Consider the following 12,325-nt stretch of genomic DNA (forward strand, 5'->3'; position numbering starts at 1 on the left):
TTCTATTTACAATTGCATCAATAAAAATACCTAAGAATAAATTTAACTAAAAATGTAAAAGACTTGTACTCAGAAAATTATAAGATATCGAAGAAAGAAACTGAAGAAGATACAAATAAATGGAAGCATATGCTGTGCTCATGGATAAGAAGAACTGACATTGTTAAAATGTCCATACCACTCAAAGCAATCTACAGATTCAGTGCCATCCTTATTAAAATACCAGTGGCACTTTTCAAAGAACTTGAACAAATAATGCCAAAATTTATACAGAGCCACAAAAGACCTCAAATAGACACTGCAATCTTGAGAAAGAAGAATGAAGTTAAAGGTATCACATTACTTGATATTAAACTGTACTACAAGGCTATAGTAATCAAAAGAGCTTGGTACTGGCATGAAACAAACACATAGATCAATGGAATAGAATAGATAGCCCAGAAAAAAACATGCCTGTATAGTCAATTAACCTATGGCAAAGCAGGAAACAATATACAATGGGGTAAAGACAGTCTATTCAATAAATAGTGTTGGGAAAACTGGACACATAGGTGCAAAAAAATGAAACTAGACCACCTTCTTACTGCACATACAAAAATAAACTCAAAATGGATTGAAGACTTAAATTAAGATCCCAAACCATAAAACTCCTAGAAGAAAACAGAGGCTGTAAACTCTATGACATGGCTCTTAGTAATATTTTTTATGACATGTGGCCTTGGGAAAAGAAAACAAAAGAAAAAATAAATGGGACTATAGCAAGCTAAAATGTTTTTTAAAAGGCAACCATCTATAAAACAGAAAGACAACCTACTGAATGATAGGAGATATTTGCTAATAATACATCTGCTAAAGGATTAATATCCAAAATTTACAAAGAATTCATGCACTTAACACCAAAAATAACAATCCAATTTAAAAATGGGCAAAGGACCTGAATAGACATTTCTCCAGAGGACATACAGATGATTAATAGACATATGAAAAGATGCTCAAGGTCACTAATCATTAAAGAAATGCAAATTAAAACGACAATAAGATATCACCTCATCCTGATTAGAATGGCCAAGAAAGAACGAGGGTTAGTGAGGATGCGGAATAAAGGGAATCCTCGTGCACTGTTGTTAGGATTGTTATTTGGTCAAGCCACTAGGAAAAACAGTATGGAGTTTCCTCAAAAAACTAAAAATAATTCTACCTTATGACTCAGCAATTCTACTTCTGGGTATTTATTCAAAGAAAACCAAAATACTAATTCGAAAAGATCTATGCACCCCTATGTTCACTGCAGCACTATTTACAATACTAAAGATATGGAAGCAACCAACAGTAGACAATTGGATAAAGAAATTATGGTTCATATATACAATGGAATATTACTGACTGATTAAAAAAATGAAATCCTACCATTTGCAATGACATGAATGGACCTAGATGTTATTATGCTGAGTGAAATAAGTCAGACAGAGAAAGATAAATACCATATGACTTCACTTATGCAGAATCTAAGAAACAAAAAGGACAAACTAATCAAAAACAGACTCACCAATATAGTGGTCAATTTGATGATGGACAGAGGGGAGGGAGTTTGGGAGACTGAAGAATGGGCGAAGGATTAAAGAAGTAGAAATTAGTAGTTGATAGTGAGTCACGGGGATGGAGAGCATGGCATAGAGAATGCAGTTAGCATTAATATGATAGCTAGGTGGAGGGCCAGGGGAGAGAGCAATTGGGGAAATCGTTTTATGACCTATATAGATGTCGAACCAATGCACTGTATACTCGAAACTAATTTAAACAAACAAACAAACAAATAAATGATAGATAGATAGATAGATAAATAGATAGATAAATAAAAGTTTAAGGTACCAGGTATCAGAGTTGATTAGGATCAACAAGAGCTCCTCTATATTCAACATACAAATATAATTGATAAACAATTTTAGAAAATGATTTGGCATTATATCTTAATATGTGTACATACTCTAAAAATAATAGATATCACATCTATATATATGTACATACATGTGTGTATATATACAAATGTGTGTATATATATATATATCCTTAGAAACAATCTTTCATTTGTCTTCCAAAAAATTTATACAGAAATATGCATTACATTACTGTCCATAATAGCACCTAAAAAACACCTAAAAATAAAACCTAATATCCATTAATAAATAAATGGATAAATATATTGTAGTATGTCAAATAATAGCATATTATATAGATATAAAATAAATTAAGCACTCCAACCCACAACACTAGACATTTGTAAAATAACATTGCAGGGAATAAGAGAGGCAAATTTCAGGAAGCTACATAGAATTCAGTATTTTTATAGAGTTCAAAAAGAGAACCAAATATCATATTTAGGCACGCATGTATTCAATTTAAAACTTGTATTTTTTAAAGGCAAAGGAATAAAAAAGAAAAATAGCAAAGTGAGAGAGATGAAGGTGAGATAGGAGAGAAGCATATAAGTCAATTTAAATCATTGGTAGTTCTAGGGTGAGATTAGATTCATTTAGGATCATTGTAATATACTTTATAATTTACATATCTGTGATAATGTTTGATATTTAAATTTATGTATTAATATATAATATAGAAAATGCTTAAATGTGATTTTTAAAAAAATGTGAATGTGCTTTAACCAAAAAGATTTAGAGGGATTTTTATTGTCCTGTTTTAAATTGTTATGTTTGAGATCTATTTTCCCTAATTAAATTGTAAACTGCTCAAAGCAAGGATGACAGAACTCTAAGTAACACTTGGTAAATATGATGCATAAATGCATTAAGTTGGTGAAGAAAAAAAGAGTGTCTATTGTTATCTTTGTTTGTATGTGTTGCCTTTTCACTTCTCTGAGTCTAGATTATATCTAACTTTGTACATTTCATCACATCTAGACCTCTAGAATAGTAAGATAAAGTTCTGTCTTTCTAAAATGCTCAAGGCTTTAGGAAGCTTTTTTTCTCTGTCTTCCAGCACCAACTCTACAAGTTGCCCCAAGGCCTCAGCTCACTTCAATGAGCCTCCAATTTTTACTCACTTTTAGCCTTAAACTAGAGTCTTTCTTGACTTTGAAAAAACTTTTTATTGTATCTAAATTTTATTTTTTCTCTTCCTTTTACTTTAGTTTATGTCTTTCTATTATTTAATCCCTTGGACTGCAAAGAAGGAAGCAGGTTAGCTGCCATTTTCTCTTTATAGCTCTTCTGAGCCCTTTCATGTCTCCACAAATACATCCAGTCCCAGATGGCCCTCTTTCTCTAACAGGCAACTCTCTGGGGAAAGTTGATAATCCCAGTCTTTAAAGACATAGGTCCTGGGAATCCAGTAAAATGTCAGGTTTCTGTTTCCTCATCAGAGAATAATAAGCCAAAAATAATAACTCTAAACAGCTATTAGAACAATGTTGCTTCCTCATGACCAGAAATGACCAGTCCCAATTTGGAGACAATAAGCACAAAAAGCTCTTTTATCTAATCTACATGAAATCTTTACCAAATTCCCTAATTTCAACAGGCCTACTCCAAAGGCAAACAAAATTCAAACTTTTTCATAAACAAATATTTGTAACAAACAGTGAATATCCACATTGTTTGAATGTGCATTAGATTACAGTCTTTTATTCTTTAAGTATATCTGAAGAAACTAATTCATGTCCTATCAAGTCATATTTTCAAAACGTGATTTCCTTTCCATGATTACTCTCTTTTACCTTACAGCAAAGAGGTCTGAATCACCCAAGCAGTTATTCTTCTTTGCAACTAATAGAATCTGAAACTTTTGGTCATAATCAAAGCCAAAATTCCCATAAGATGGCAAACCTGATACACATTCGCAGCAAGTCACACCAAGTGGCCATGCTAGATAACAGCCTATCGTGAAGTTGTTTAAATGATGGCTATGAGATAAAAAGTATCCCCCAACCTCTTTTGTTTGTTTTTCTAAGATATATAAGAGGCCATCTTGGATAGTCAAAGATATTTCAATTCAAAATTGCCAGATGTATGTTGTCTGTGATGACAAGGAAAAAGGCCAGTAACTTCTGATTTATTTTTAATCTTTGCACTGATACCTATGCATCATAATGAAAAACAATAAAACTGTAGGTTATGGGATTTACAGAAACAGCTACAACAACTAATAAAACATGTATTCAATCCTCTTCTCTAAAATTTCAACACCTTGTAATCTTACTTTCATTACAACCCTGCTCACTTCTGCTTTCAAAAGGGAATTACACTGAGATGTAAAGAACAGACACATCTGCAGTAAGAACAAGTTACCAAGAACAAGAATAGCAGAAGTATTTTTGTCCTCTTGTTCAAGGTAGATTGCCAACTAAGTTACAGAAGAAGAGTTCCCAGCTGGACTCAGCGTTCTTCAATTATTTTTGGCACATATGGTACATGTTACTATAGACTACGGGATAAAAAGATAGCTGAAGAATGTCTTGAATAAATTCGGATAGAATTTGCATGGACCAAGTTGAAAATATATTTGCTGAGTGATAAGGCCTATGTACCCCCACGTCCTTGCAGCAGTAGTTCTGTGCTCTCCTAGGAAAGAGCTGGACTGGAACAAAAGTAGGAATCTCATACGGCCCCATCTGTCCCTAAAATGTGGCTTTCCCCTTTGTAGTTCAAATATAGGGCAGGGCGGAAAAGAAAGATTCTAGAACCGGGCTTTCTTTCCACTACTGCTAAGGTAAAGTGAGCTAGATATAAGTAGAGATAAATGTCCCCTAAAATTCTGAGTGCTAGACATGCTAAAGCATCATACAATATGGTTCAGGGAGCATCCTTACACACCATACATAATGACATTATGAATGAGGAAGATATCACGGGAAGACAGAAAGAGCACTGGCATCAGAGAGATGAGGTTTCTACCAGCTTTACCACTAATTAGCTCTGCTATCTTGAGTAACTCTGTGAACGTGTTCTTTAACCTGTATAAAAAGGGAACGATATAACACTTCGCAAGAAGGAAGAACGCGGGGATAAGAGGAATGCCTCCTTTAAAAGATCATGCTTAGTTTGAAATCAGTAATACCTATAATTTTATATTTGAGAAAGGGATGAACAACTATTGTTTTTTAAATTTATTATTATTAAAAACTACAGAAGATTAACTATACAAAAATCTGGCCAGATGAAGAGTGATAGAATATGTAGTGATTATCACCTGAGGGCACAGGCATGCCCTGTGCAGGGCAGGGCTTGAGGTAGATGGGCAAGAAGAGGTTAAAGACCTGAATGTTTGTTAAAGAAGTGAAGGCTACCAGAGAGTAGAGGGGAGGAGGGAGGTAGATGAGTAAAAGGGGTCAAATAAGTGATGACATTAAAAAAATTTTAAAAATAATAAAATTTTTTCAAAAGTGGAAGAAAAGAACCACATGAATTTAAATGTTTTGAAATACCGATGTGTTTAATTTTCACATAAAGTGATGGCGAAATCATCCCAAGACACATTGGTTTGAGTTGTTAATTCACTGGCACAGCAGCTTCCATCATCACATTATTTCTACATATATTTTTACATCCATAGGCCCTGTTTTTCCCTCTCACTGTCAAACATGCACCACAATAATTTCACAGAAGAAAATAATCTGTCTTCAGAATTAATGTTCCTAGAGTACTGTTTGCCATTTGCCTTGTGATTCCTAAATATGCCCAGCCATATAGATATACATATACATATCAGATATCTACTCATCATATGTGATCATCCCTTCACCCTTCAAACAGCAGAAGTGCGCTGTGAGGAAGCACGGGAGGAAAGTCTCTTCCTGTGCCCTTTAATTTGCATCCACACCGTCATCTCCCCATGTCTCTCTCTTCCCCTTCTCATCTCTTCTCAGACCCTCCACTCCTACAGCTGTACACACAGGCCTTTAGAGTAACACACATTACCTTGAACTGTAAATGTTTATTTACTTTGACCTTACCCTAGGAGATCCTCCAAGGTAGAGATCATTTTTTTATTTGCTTTTGCAACTCCAGCACATAATCAGGTCAAAATAACTGTCGTGATGACTAAATGACTAGGTGCATTGAACATTTACAATGAGCTTGAGGAAAATTGTTATGGAAGTCTTTTAATTAGACAACCAACATTTGCTGAACTTCCATCATGAACTTCATAAGGAGCTCTGAGAGATAAAAGTTCCTATGAAGCGAAAAAACACAATCCTTTAAATGCTATGAGGCAATTAGACAGCTAAGCCTTTTCAGCTATAAATGAGCACAAGATGGCTTGTTTTTAAAACCTGCAAAGGCTATAGACAATACATATCAGGGTGGGCAACCTCATTGGCTGCTGGAATTCATCTTTTCGTGTGTGCAATTCTTTGTTGAGTGCTCAACAAGTTCCAAGCACTGCCCTGAATGCTAATCCTGTGGCAGTGAGCAGAATTCTCAGGGGAAGTTTCAGAGGGGGTGGTATGAAGTAATTTCAATTTAATTGAAGCCTGGGTAGGTTCAGAAATAGAGAGGAACCAGGATGGCATTCTGGTGCATGTACACAAAGAAACATTGGGTGTGTGGAGGGTGAGTGTTCCCTGGGCCATCCTCCTACTCATAAACTTATAAAAAGAGTTGTGCACAAAAATCTTTTTTTAGAGTATGTTATGTGGCATTTGTATGCTTATTCACAGGAAGCAGTTTTTCCATAACATTTCCCTTCTCCAAAAATCAAAGGGATCACTATTTAAACCGGATGGAAAGGGGAAATGATAACAGCAACCCTTGAGAAACTTCGCTGTGCTGAGAAGTAGGTTCAAGTATTAGCACACAGCACGCTGGTGCCAGTGACCTGAGGGCTCTGTGGACCAGAGGGCTTGTCACTGTGTACTCCCATCCCCCACCCGTCAGGAAAACACAGTGCAGTTTCAATGAACAAAGAGATAATACTTATTTCTCTAAGAGCCCAGTAATTAGTCTCAAAGGAGTCACTGGTCATTTTACAGCTATGAGGAAGGAGAGAGGGAAACATTTAGAACTCATTTATTGACACAAGTACTGAAAAATAAAATCAGGAAGAAATCCACGACTTGGAATCTTTTTGCAAAGACCACCTTCTGACATTGGGAAAGATCCAGATGAGGTCAACACTCAACTTCCTGTCCCAGAGAAAGAGAAAAAAGGCAGGGAATGTAAAAAAGGGGGAGGGAAAGAAAGATATCTAAAAAACATAGAGCTTCACAGAACTTAGACATTCTCCAGAGATATAGAAAAAAAAAAAAAAAAAAAAAAAGTTTTTTTTCAAGAGGACTGAGAACTTTTAAAAGAACTGCTACATTTAGAAAATCAAACTATAGTTTGTTGGTTGTTTAAAATCATGTTCTATTAGGAAAGAATTCTTATTCATTAGCTGGAGACAAGAAACAGATTGATCTCCGGTAATGGAACAGCATCAAAGTCTAACATTTTTAACTAGTCAGTGAGTTAGTAGAATTTTGTTCTACTAAAGAATATTCTATATTTTTATATCATATAAGGCTTTATCTTTCATTACGCTATTTTACATGATTGTGTGCAAATTAACAATACATAAACTTCTGGGGAAATTTTACCTAAAGTAATTTAAAAAAACAAAAACCTTTTTTTCTAAGTAAAGAAAAACTACAGGCTTGGTTTTTAATATTCATTGTAGGTGGCAGGAGTAGGATAATGGTGGAAATGTCACCAAATCTGGTTTTGGGAGGGAAAAATGCAATTATAAATTTAGGTTGTATTTCAAAAGGTCATTTGAAATACTTTCAACTACTGACTTATGAAGTGTTAGCAACATCTAATTTCAAAATTCTAGTAGTGATTTAATATCAGATCACTGTTTTCATACACTATACAGTGTGAGTTCTGTGGTAACACAGAACAAAGTATTATTTTGGAGATTTCTCAAATGCCAACTTAGCATTTCGAATAATAAGGGGATTCTTTAATGGGCTCATATTAGAATATTTTATTGTCTGTATCTTATCCAGGCTCCAAAAAAAAATCAAAGCTTCAATTAGTAGAAATAGCAGTGGGCTAGAAGTTATGAATTCTGTGTTTTAATTCCTACTAGCTAAACCCTGGGAATGTCATTTTATATTTTGGGCCCCCAGGCTCCTTATCTATAAAGCAAGAAAGTGAGACTAGATAATCATTAATATTCCTTCCAACTCGAAAATTATGAAACTTGTCAAAATTGCTCCACTAAAGGTGCACACTTCATGGTAATAAACATAAAACTCACATTTTAGCTAGAATTAAAATTCTCAATTTTGATAATATTTGATTGTTGTATGTCCATGTATGACTTAAACTTTGTGTTTAAGAATCATTCTAGAATCATTTTTCTTTCATCTTAAAAGACTTTGCAATAGCCCTTTTCCAGCATTTAAGAAGATATTTCTAGTGTCCACTCTAGAAAGTGATTGTACTGAGGCTCATAATTCTCATACAGCTACTTTACTGTCCAACCTTGTGGTCTGTGTTGGCTCTTGAACCTATTGTGTACCTTAATGAAATATTTTGGAAAAGATGACAATTAATGATAATCGGGAGAATAATAGTTCCTCTTTTCAACTATTCTCACACTATACCATATTACAGAGGTAAAAAGTAAAGGCTTAGTTACTTCTTTGTGGGGAGGAATGGTGAATGTGACTAAATCACATCACCGAAGTAAACTGCCAGACTCCCAACAAGGGTTGGTGTGAACTCTGTTTTTACTCTCATAGTCTCATCTAGCATTATTTGTTTCTACATTAGTTGCCTCTAGAAAACTGCTCATTTTATTCTTAGTATCTTTATAATTTCCTATAACACCAAGTTCTTTAATTAACTACACTTGCCTTGCTCTCTTAAAAATAAACATTATGCTGCTTTTCTCTTTTCTCTCATTGACTAGTATGCTTATAAAATAATTTCATTTTATATAGTTTATAAGATACACCTTACTTCCAGCTTCGTCTTTCCTGATTTAACATCTAAGGATCTTCCAGTTAGTATTATAATATGATATGACAGGAGTATATTTTATAACACATAATATTTTTGAGAGAAGAATAATTTAGGTAATTCAACAAAATAAGCATGAAAATAGTGCCTTTTAAAATAATTTTGTCTTCATTCTTTCATTCGGTAAACATTTATCAAGCATTTATCACTTAATATGAATGATGCATCACGCTAAATTCAGGAAAGGAGTTCACAATACTCTGAGAAGGAGACATTTAAAAAATACTGAGTTCAAAGTCATACACAGAAACAAAATGTATCAAGAAAAAAATTTTAAATTCAATTTTTAAATTTAATGGAGATCATCTAAACCACAATTAAGATTGTGTCCTAAAAATGGACCATGCAGTCAATTATGATAATTACAAAATACAGTAAGTGGTGCAGCCCTTCAAATCCATCGGTAATGCTGTAGATTTAATTATGTTGTCTTGAATTGATTTTCTGCAGCTGTAATAGTCTTTTTAAGTACCTAGAACAATGCCCTGATAGGTGCTCAATCAACATTAGTGAAATCTGTGTTTGGAATTGATCCCAGCTTTCATATCTAAGGATTCACAAAGGCCATCTCATTTGGGGAATATGCTACCCATCAAGCCCCATGTTAAAAGAAAAAAAAATGAAAATACATAATCCCTGCTTTCAAGAGCAATGTAGGCAAGGCTGAAATTTTTCACACGTGAAACTAATGTCCTACAAGCACTACACTATGTGACACTGGACATGAAAGCAAAATTAGAGAGGGGAAAAAAAGGGAAATGTGAATGGAAAAAAGTTCGTAAATTGTATGGAGTTTTATTGCATTGCCAAGTAATGCTTCTAAAATTTCATTTTGCCTGGGTTGTTGGTGGCCTAAATTGTTCTACATATTTACTTGACAACATTGAAAAACTCAATAAATGTCTTAAGTGTTACAGGAAATGTTATGGCTACTATGTTAGGGAGATCCTTATGAATTATTGATGAGAGAAGCTCATTACCAGAAAATAAACACATAGAGTAAAAGAATCTTGGACTGAACTTTGAGAACTAGGTCAAATCGCTTTCAAGCATGTTTCCTATACGGGGGGTATGGGGGTGGGGAAAGGAGAATAACTATCTACCTTTATAGACCTCACTGGCCTACTGAGATTATCTTGTCTATCTTTGCCACCTACATACCCCTACCAAAGTGTCCCAATACTGAACATTCTATAAAAACAAACAAACAAACAAACAAAAACTTCTCTATAACTCCCTTTCCATTAGAAAGTTTTGTTCCACATCTACTCCTCTTCTCTGTAATATTGCTGGAATTTGATTATTACTCTATGCCTTCCCAGGATTTGGTGGAAATGATCTTTTAAAAAAATGATGTACTTTGTTGATGTGTTTTGTATATGAAATGTAGTATTTTAAGAAGACAGTAACTTTTTTTAATAGATGTTTTAACCAATGGAATCAAATTTTTTCCCCAACCACTTCTTTACTTTCTCATGTTACATCCTAGTTTGCTTTTACAAGATTTTTTTTAAGCTCACAAAATCTATGACCTTGTATAAGTTTCCCAGGAGACATGATTCTCAGCATTTTGTTGGACAAACATTTGTTTTTTGTAACTACATGAACAAGCCAAACTGCACGTAGTCCAGAAAATAATTCTGCCTTTTTCACTGCACTCATTTTAAAATACCATATCTAAGGAATGCTAGTATGATGGCAATTAAAGTATTTTAATTTTACCATCTAACCATGAGGAAGATTTTTAAACCTCAGAAAATATAATAAAATAATTTAACATTCTGAGAAAGGTTTTGCAGTTCTCAATTATTGGTTGTTAGCTAAATGGACATAAAGAAAAAAGAAGGCAGTCATGCTTTGCAACTTCAGAATGTTTATTTGCTTAAAAAATGAGCAGAAATCAGTATCTTTTACATTCTAATACATATTTTAGCAGATAAAGAAGGCATCTTTGTAATTAAATTTAACCAGTAAAATAATAACATTTCCACAACCATAACTGAGTGCTATTGAGTTTCAAATTATATGAAGTTGAATAAAAAGAAAACCTAGCCAGGCTAGTGGCATTTCTATAAATTCTTTTGAGGGTAGTCATGAGATTTCCATGAGATATGCTTCTTTAAACCAGACAAATGAATTGGCTGTTCAATTTAGACTTAGTTAACATTTCTATGTGGAAAAAAAAAAAAAAAAAAAAAAAAACCTCTGGGCCATCCATTCTATTAGTAAACTTAGTAAATATCTCTATTTTCATAATTATAACAAATAAAAACAGGAATATCTGTAAATGACTTACTGCTTTATTAATCATTTTGATAAAGTGAATTCGTTTTAGTTATTGTATATATATGATTGTATTACATTTCTCTGTTTTTGTCAATAATTACATATTTTAAAGTAGTTTATCTTTTGATTCTAGTGAAAATACTGAAGAGACTCATTATGACATGGGCTAATCACTTACCTCATTCCTTCTTTAAAATAAACGTTAAGTTGTTTGAGAGGGTTATTGAGAAGAACAAGTGAGGTAATGACTATAAACTCATTGGAAAGGACAAAAGCTAGAAACTATAAGCCACTATTGTTATGTCATTATTGTTACTCATATCATAACTATTCTCATCTGGAAGCTGTGGAAGTAGCTGAGCAAATACAGCCATGATAGACTATCTTAATATTAGAATGTTCCAGTGAAGAAATCCAGCAGTCCAAGAACCAACAAGCATGTATGATTGTGGGCTTAGACCCTGAAACTCAAGATTTGGTCGGGCGAGATCAGCATGATTGGGACTGATCAGATGTATAGCAAAGTCAGCATTCTCAGGTTTTGGTTACTATTGTTGATATATGCAAAGTACCAGGGAAAACATGTTTTAAGTCTAAGATCATTCAAGATCAGTGCAGTGTACCGAAGCAACTCAAGTTGGAGAATAGAACAATAATTCCAATTAGGTACTTTATTCTCTTCTAGTGATTGTATAGTAGATATTTGTACCTAATGCTTCAGCAAATGGTTAAAAATTTAAAACTTTTTGAATAAGCCTGAAAACGAGTCAGGCTTAATGTCAATAAAGTCTGATTAAGAAATAGCCAAGAAACAAATAAATAAATAAAGGTGACCTAAACCGGGCAAAAGATTATTATATACCCTTGTTTTCTCAAATACACTTACTCTCCATTTTCCTTTATCTCACAGTTATCTTAAGAAAATTTGGCATAAGTCTGTTTATCTTTTATTTTTATTGTGATGATAATTTTATTTGGAAAAATTTGTTGATGCCATTAATTTTTTAAGACTTATT

General features: G+C 33.6%; 1 protein-coding gene across 3 annotated transcripts in view; it reads left to right on the forward strand.

Moving 5' to 3' along the window:
- DLC1 (DLC1 Rho GTPase activating protein) overlaps window positions 1-12,325 on the forward strand; it is a 351,657-nt gene that overhangs the window by 44,172 nt on the left and 295,160 nt on the right. The gene's annotated exons all lie outside the window — the stretch shown is intronic.

The sequence above is a fragment of the Rousettus aegyptiacus genome, unplaced genomic scaffold, assembly GCF_014176215.1.
Source record: "Rousettus aegyptiacus isolate mRouAeg1 unplaced genomic scaffold, mRouAeg1.p scaffold_m13_p_11, whole genome shotgun sequence".
NCBI lineage: Eukaryota > Metazoa > Chordata > Mammalia > Chiroptera > Pteropodidae > Rousettus > Rousettus aegyptiacus.